The 6,991-nt window shown below is 34.2% G+C and overlaps 1 non-coding gene across 1 annotated transcript; it reads left to right on the top strand.

The window, feature by feature from the left end:
- The first annotated feature begins 903 nt into the window (after window positions 1-903).
- TRNAK-UUU (transfer RNA lysine (anticodon UUU)) lies at window positions 904-976 on the top strand. The gene has a single exon. It is a non-coding gene; the product is annotated as a tRNA-Lys (tRNA).
- The last annotated feature ends 6,015 nt before the right edge of the window (window positions 977-6,991 follow it).

Below are 6,991 nucleotides of genomic sequence, written 5' to 3'. Positions count from 1 at the left end.
TAGCCATTTGGAGGTCTCAACCATTCTTATTATTGTAGATCTTTATTAATTTCATCCATTGTATGACATTATTCTCTTAATCATTTTCATGATATGTGCTCTATATGCATAACACATTATTCACCATATTTGATAGATTTAACAATAGATGCACTAGCAAGCATGCATGCATGTCACTAAGAAAATTAAAATTAAAATATATGTTATAATCTCAATTAGATTAATTATGAGGAATACAACCACTCAGTTAGGCTTAAGAACAAGAAGAAGGAAACACTTTCATAAAAAAAGGTAACATGAACTAGCTTAGATTATGCCATATACTATTAGAACATTTTCTTTTACTGTTAATGACCTTGTAGTACTTGATATTTGGTCTTTTGGTAGGTGATATTTTGACGTTAGTTTCTAGCATGATACTAATATTACTTTAATCTATGTGTTGTACTGTGATTTGAAGATGTTGCTAACTATCATATTTGATAAGTTTCAAATTTCAAATGTTCATTTTTAATATGTTAATAGACTTTTTATCTTGATGCTCAAATTAAATTATATTTATCAATTTTTTAAATAATATTAAATAATCTTATACTATAATAATTTCTATTCAACCCATATATTATTTATATCTAAATAATTTTATTGTATAATATTTTTCATTATCATCTAATGGTTTTAAAAATCAATAATATGCATATAAAGTTAAATGAATCACAGTTTATAAAGCATAATATTAAAAATTAAAAAAATCAGTTTGTGAACTCTGAAGTCTATGTTGTTGATGGACGTTGTCTATGACTCTATAAGCTCTTCCTGAATAAAAACCAATATGTTTTAAAATATGTGCAGGGCCTTGATACGAAAATATTAAGAATAGACAAACGAAGGATGATATTTCATGCCGTCTTAGCTCAGCTGGTAGAGCGCGTGGCTTTTAACCACGTGGTCGTGGGTTCGATTCCCACAGACGGCGGCTCGTTAATACCTCAAAAACCTCTGTCGTTCAAATTAGTGTCCTTTTTAAGGTAACCATACAATAGATTCTTCTGAATGTGAAACTATCTTGACAAGTATTTTCTTTTTCAGTTCTTGCCTGCAGGAAATTATAGCGGAGGCTACAACGGTTAATCCGTTATTAATCTGAACAGAAACAATCAATCATATTTAGTTTTGATGCAAATATTTTCCTGTTTCTTTTGTTCTGTTTCTTTGGTTTGTCTTGGCAAAGATGCGAATTATTTACGTGAAATAATGAGGAACAAAGGGCTGTAGCTATTCTGGCTTCAAAACGGCATGCCATGTCATGATGCAGCTCCAAAATTGCATGCCCTTCCATGATGCCATGAGACATATTCTCAGACCCACCATTGGGCTGACGTGGAGGTATGTTGCCGTTTTGTGGAGATTTGAACGCAGCTAATTTGAAAATGCCAGCATCGATTTGAAACGCCCGTGTTAATTTGAAATGCCCGCCTCAGTTTGTAAACGTGCCAAAAAATTTGAAATGCCCGCCTCAATGATCATTTTGCCAAAATAGTTGCGTCCGACAAGAGAGAAATAATCTGGAGGTGGAGGGTTTGGTTGAATGACATTCAATTTATGTGCCAGTGGAAGACGTTGAGCTTGTTGTAGCTCATGGCCCTGATGGTTCTCAGAATTTCTTCTGTCAGAAAGATTAAAATCGGTATTCTCTTAAGTTTCCACTATTGAGAGAAAAACAAAAACGTCACCAATGATTCAGTCAACCAAGTTGCAGAGCAGTTCTAGAAAAAGAATTTATCCCCAATTTAGGTAATACGCCTAAAATCTCATTTTTATAATTCACACTACTTTCCTTTTGTGTGTAGTTAAGTTGCTTAAATGAACGTTCATAGATTTCTTGTGTTGGATAACTAGACATTTCATTTTGGAGCTAGTATTCTTTAGATGCATTAGTTTTACATTGAGGCAGATAATGTGTTTGATTTAATTATCAAATTGCATAGCTTGTAAACTTGCATGCCTCAAGGATTATTTATTTTACCATGTAGATATCAAGAAATCCCCTTTGTTGCTTGCATTCTTGTTGCCTTGGTTATATTTTGGTTGATTATGAGGATTTCAAGTTTTAATTAGTTTCCTAATATTTTTCCATTTTCTCTGACAAATTGAAATTATTTGTGTGAAAAAGGCCGCATTGAGTGCAGACGAAAGATTTGGGTGGGAGGAAATCTTGGATTCACGACTTGATGGAAAATATAATCTAGATGAAGTCACTGCAATGGCAAACCTTGCATACAAGTGCATTCAAACAACTGCAAGGAGGCAGCTACACATGAGAGATGTGGTGCAGGTTATTTCAAGAATAGGAAAGAAGAAGCACATTAATAAGCATGAGAAGAAACCCTCATCTATTATAGGGGATGAAAACTCTGAAGCTGAGTAGATTGAGCCTCCAAAATTTGATTTAAAGAGTATAATTGTTACTAATGGTGAAATTTTGGAAGCCGAGGAGCAAAAAAATCCTCCAAATTTCAAGTTGAATGTGATGCCCAGTAATACAGAGAGATTAGAAACCTAATGCTTAAACTTTGGCAGGGGAAAATGACAGTTGTTTAGGATGTGCTTATATGTTCACTAGTTTTCATTTGTTATGCATGTATTGCCAAGAGCTCCCTTCCAAATTTGATACCTCAGGTGACGTTGATATCTTCAGGTAGAGTTGTGGCAATGAATTTTTTATGGGGCTCTCACTATGACAAGAGATGGAGCAGTTTTTGGTGTAGCAGATCAAATATGAAAACTATTTGGCACTCGGGTCGCCCTCGCACCAACAACCTAAATATGAAGCATTGTTATTTGGATTTTTTAATTTATACTTAAAATTGACTATAATATTGTAAAAGTTAAAATTTTGATTCATTAAAAAATTCATTGATTTTAATTATGTAGGCTTTGGGTTGTTTAATTTAGGTCATTTATAGAAGAGATTTTAAGCAAAAAAGAATTAAGATTGGTTCTTAATTTCTAAATCTAATTATTTGGGTGAATATGTCTCATCTCATGATTTTGATTTTTAAATAAGATGATTGTTGTGAAATTTATATTTTATTAAAACCACACCAACTTATATACTATAGCCATTGTAAATGAGGAAAATTTGTTACACTTGGATCAAGTTTCATTTACAAACAAAAAAGAAATCGCATTTATATAGACAAACAATTCACTTGCATTTGAAAAAAGTCACTTAAATTAAATTTATTTTAATTCAAAAGTTGTTTTGTAATTTCGTAATAGCTAAAGTTTTATTGAAAAAAGCCACATCTAATTTCATTAGATTGAATCCAAACATTGTTGTGTAGTTTCCAATTAATATTATAATTACATCTACTCAAACATTGGTTGTTCTCCGATAGTTCCAATCACTTAAAGTTTTCTTATTTGAATCTCTTTGTAAAATAACTATAAAAATTTAAAATGTTCTTATATGAAGTTTAAATTAAATGCAATTTTTTTAGAATGTTCTTTGATAGGAATATTTTTTAATAATAAATTACATTTAAATTTATTATATTAATAAATAAAATTATCTTTTAATTAATAATTTTAATTATATGTCTACAAGATTTAAATTTTTAAAAAATAATTAAAAATTTATATAATTTAGTTTTCTTAAATAATATAATTTTTTTTGCTCTTTTTTTAAATAGCTATGTCATACATTTATTATATTTTAACATATATAATATTTTATTGAAAAACCTTCAAATCAATTTTATCATTAAAAATTATAATTAAATATGAATAGTGTAGACACTCAAAATTGTCATGACTAATTAAATAAATATTTTTATTTATTTAATTATCTAAGCCTAATTCTTCTATTAATTAAATAAATTTTTATTTATTTAATTAATTCATTTATCCTCTTCTAGCCTTATTTCTCATTTAAATAAATACATTTATTTATTTAAATTATCCCTTTCCTAAATTAAATAAATATTTTATTTATTTAATTGTCCTACTTCTTCTATTAATTAAATAAATCTTTATTTATTTAATTAATTCATTATCTTTTTCTACACATGACACATGTCATTCATCTCTTAATTCCTACACTACCTACCTCTTTCATTATTTTGCTATTTCTTTTACCTACCCTCTAATCCTAGCCGACCTCTCTTTTTACACCTCTCAATCTTAACCCTCCATTTCTTATTGTGTTTTCTATTTAAGGAGATGCTTTCTTCATTGTCAAACCCTAATCCCTAATGAGACATGCCCAACTACTTGATCAAGTGACTAGACTACAATTCCACTTGCAACCACATTCCGTTCTTTGTTGAGCTCTTGTGCATATGAAAATCTGAGAGCAAGTATATCAAGCAAGATCAATGGAGATAGGAAGAATGGAGATCAAAACCCTAGTGGACATGTGATGGTATAATCTTTGTGATTTTGAGTTATTTGCATTGTCTTAGGTAATCTTCATATGTTATGGTGGATCTTTGTTCATTGTTAGGCTAGGGTTTCGTGGTTGAATTCATTTAGCCTTTCAATATTGTTATCATTGTTATCCATTTTCACCATAAACATTTTGGCACGCCCGGTGGGACTCTTGTCCCTTTGCATTTAACATTTTTGTTGCAGATTTTGCATTTTTGAAGTTGCAGATCGGACGATTTCGACGATATTTTAGGTTTTTTCCGCGTCTGCGAGTGTTCGGATCGCGTTTTTGTATTTCAGAGGCGTCTGCGATATCTTGGATCGCGTCTGTGTTTCTGTCATTTTTCTATTTTTGCAGGTTTCCGAGAGTCGCGTCTGTGATTCCTAATCGCGTCTGTGCATCATCTTATCGCGTCTGTAGAAGAAAGAAGCGTCTGTGTTCTGCGATCGCGTTTGTGAATCACAGAATCGCGTCTGTGTCAGACAGACGCGTCTGTGTCTGGTATAACAGCGTCTGTGCATTCTGTTTTGCAAATTTTTCAAGTTTTTCGATTCGGGTTTTCGGATTTTGTACTTAGGGTTCCAGATCTGGTTTATTTTCGGCTAACCTTTGCAGATCTAGCTAACCTGATTTGTGCAGCTTGCTTTGGAGACAAATACGTTTTTTGTTGAAGGCCCCTTTTCACAAAGTCTTTTGGGGTTTTCTAAAAATTTACCTAACTTGTGTGCCTGCAGGAAGGGGTTATCATTTGAAACAACCCAAACTACTAACAATTTTGTTGCAGGGCTTTAGCTAGGGTTTTGTAATTTTTATTGTGTGTCTTGTTTCATAGCTTAGCAAACACTTCAATTGGTGCACTAAAATTGAATCATTGTCTTTTGTGTCTTGAGCAATAGGCTCTTTTTGTTTACTCTTTAGAGGGCCTGTCTTCCCGTGTGGTCATTAGGACTACTAGTGAGAAGAGAACGACCCAAGTGGTAGCAAAAGAAAAGCCATCTTCTTCCAAGCCACTATAATCAAATGTATTCATGGTGAAAACTATGAATAACGTGTGCTGATTAGTTCATACCGACACTATGTCTCCCCATAAACCCGTTTGATCAAATTTATTTGATCATTTGTAGGGCGTAACCCCTACCGGCTGGGAGCCTTCTGTATTTACAGAGCTGAAAGTGCCGCATGTATGGCCACACGAGCGGATGCCCTTACTAGCACCATTTTGTTTTAAAGGCCCAAATCCTTCTAGTTGTTGGGGCAGGAGGTCGGACCTCTGGTAGCGGCCCACACACATACGGTTCTTAGTAGAGATACAAAGTTCGCCATGGGGAGTTTTCATGGAGACTGATGCTTGGCTGACCTGAGAAGTGAGTGCCGAGGGTGGAGCCAGTGAGGTCAAGCATCTAAGTATCCGCTCTGAATAGCGTAGCCTCGGGGGTAAAACCCCATGTGGGATCAACAACTATTGTCCTGGCCAGCCATAAGAATTGTGCTTGACTTATGATAAACCTTCAAACAATCAAGACCTAAACAGCAAAACATTGTGTCTTTTGTGTCTTCAAGTGTATGCAAAAACTTTTTACATCAAACAACACACTTTCTTGGAGTCATTTTGGAGTCTAAACACTAGCAAACATTGAGTCATCAGCACTGTGTCCTCTTGTCACGAAAGACAGTCGAACAATCAGATTTGGTCACAGCAAAACAACTTCACAGATAGGAAAGATTGCACGAAGGTTACAGAAACGCGTCTGTGTCTGTTAAAATCGCGTCTGTGTCATATAAACGCGTCTGTGAAGTACAGAATAGCGTCTCTGTTTTTATCTGCGTCTGTGTCTAACAGAGACACGTCTGTGTCTGGGAATCGCATCTGTGAAGTATACAGGCGCGTCTATGTCCACGATTGCAAAAAACTGTTACAGTCCCGGCAAGCATCAACAGGAAAATCTCAGAATCACGTCTGCGTTAAACAGAGTAGCGTCTGTGTCTTAAAACCGCGTCTGTGAAGTATACAAAGGCGTCTGTGTCAGGATTCGAAAATTATAACAGTCAAACAAACAAAGAAATCAGTTTCGGCATACTTGAGCTTCCTAGGTTGTCTCTTCAGATTTCATCTAGCATTCAACCTGTCTTTGGGTCTCACATAGTCCAGCATTGCTTCACATCTCATTTCACATTCATACTTGTCTAAACTTGAGTCAAAAGGTCACTTGCTTGTCCTCATCATACTTTGTCAACACACTACATACTACTACACTTTGCTAATTGGTCCCTCATCAAGGTTTCTTACCTTTGGGTCTCATTTGGTCTTACTTAGAGTCAAGGTCAGCTTACCTCATCAAGAGAAACTATCCTCTCTTTGGAAGTCACACCTACTCTACTACTTACATACTTGGTCTTACACTTTGGACATTGCAAGTACACCTCAAGATTCATTTACACTCCATACAACTCTTGGTCTTCCATACTCTTGTCATTTTCGTCTAGTCTCTCACATATTGCCAAACACCTAGTTCATGGTTGAAACCCGCCTTCAAAAATCTAGGAGAATAGCTAAAGAAG

Source organism: Cryptomeria japonica, chromosome 1 (genome assembly GCF_030272615.1).
Source record: "Cryptomeria japonica chromosome 1, Sugi_1.0, whole genome shotgun sequence".
Classification (NCBI taxonomy): Eukaryota; Viridiplantae; Streptophyta; class Pinopsida; order Cupressales; family Cupressaceae; genus Cryptomeria; species Cryptomeria japonica.
Note: the sequence above shows the minus strand (reverse complement) of the source record. Positions and strands in the feature narration are given on the sequence as shown.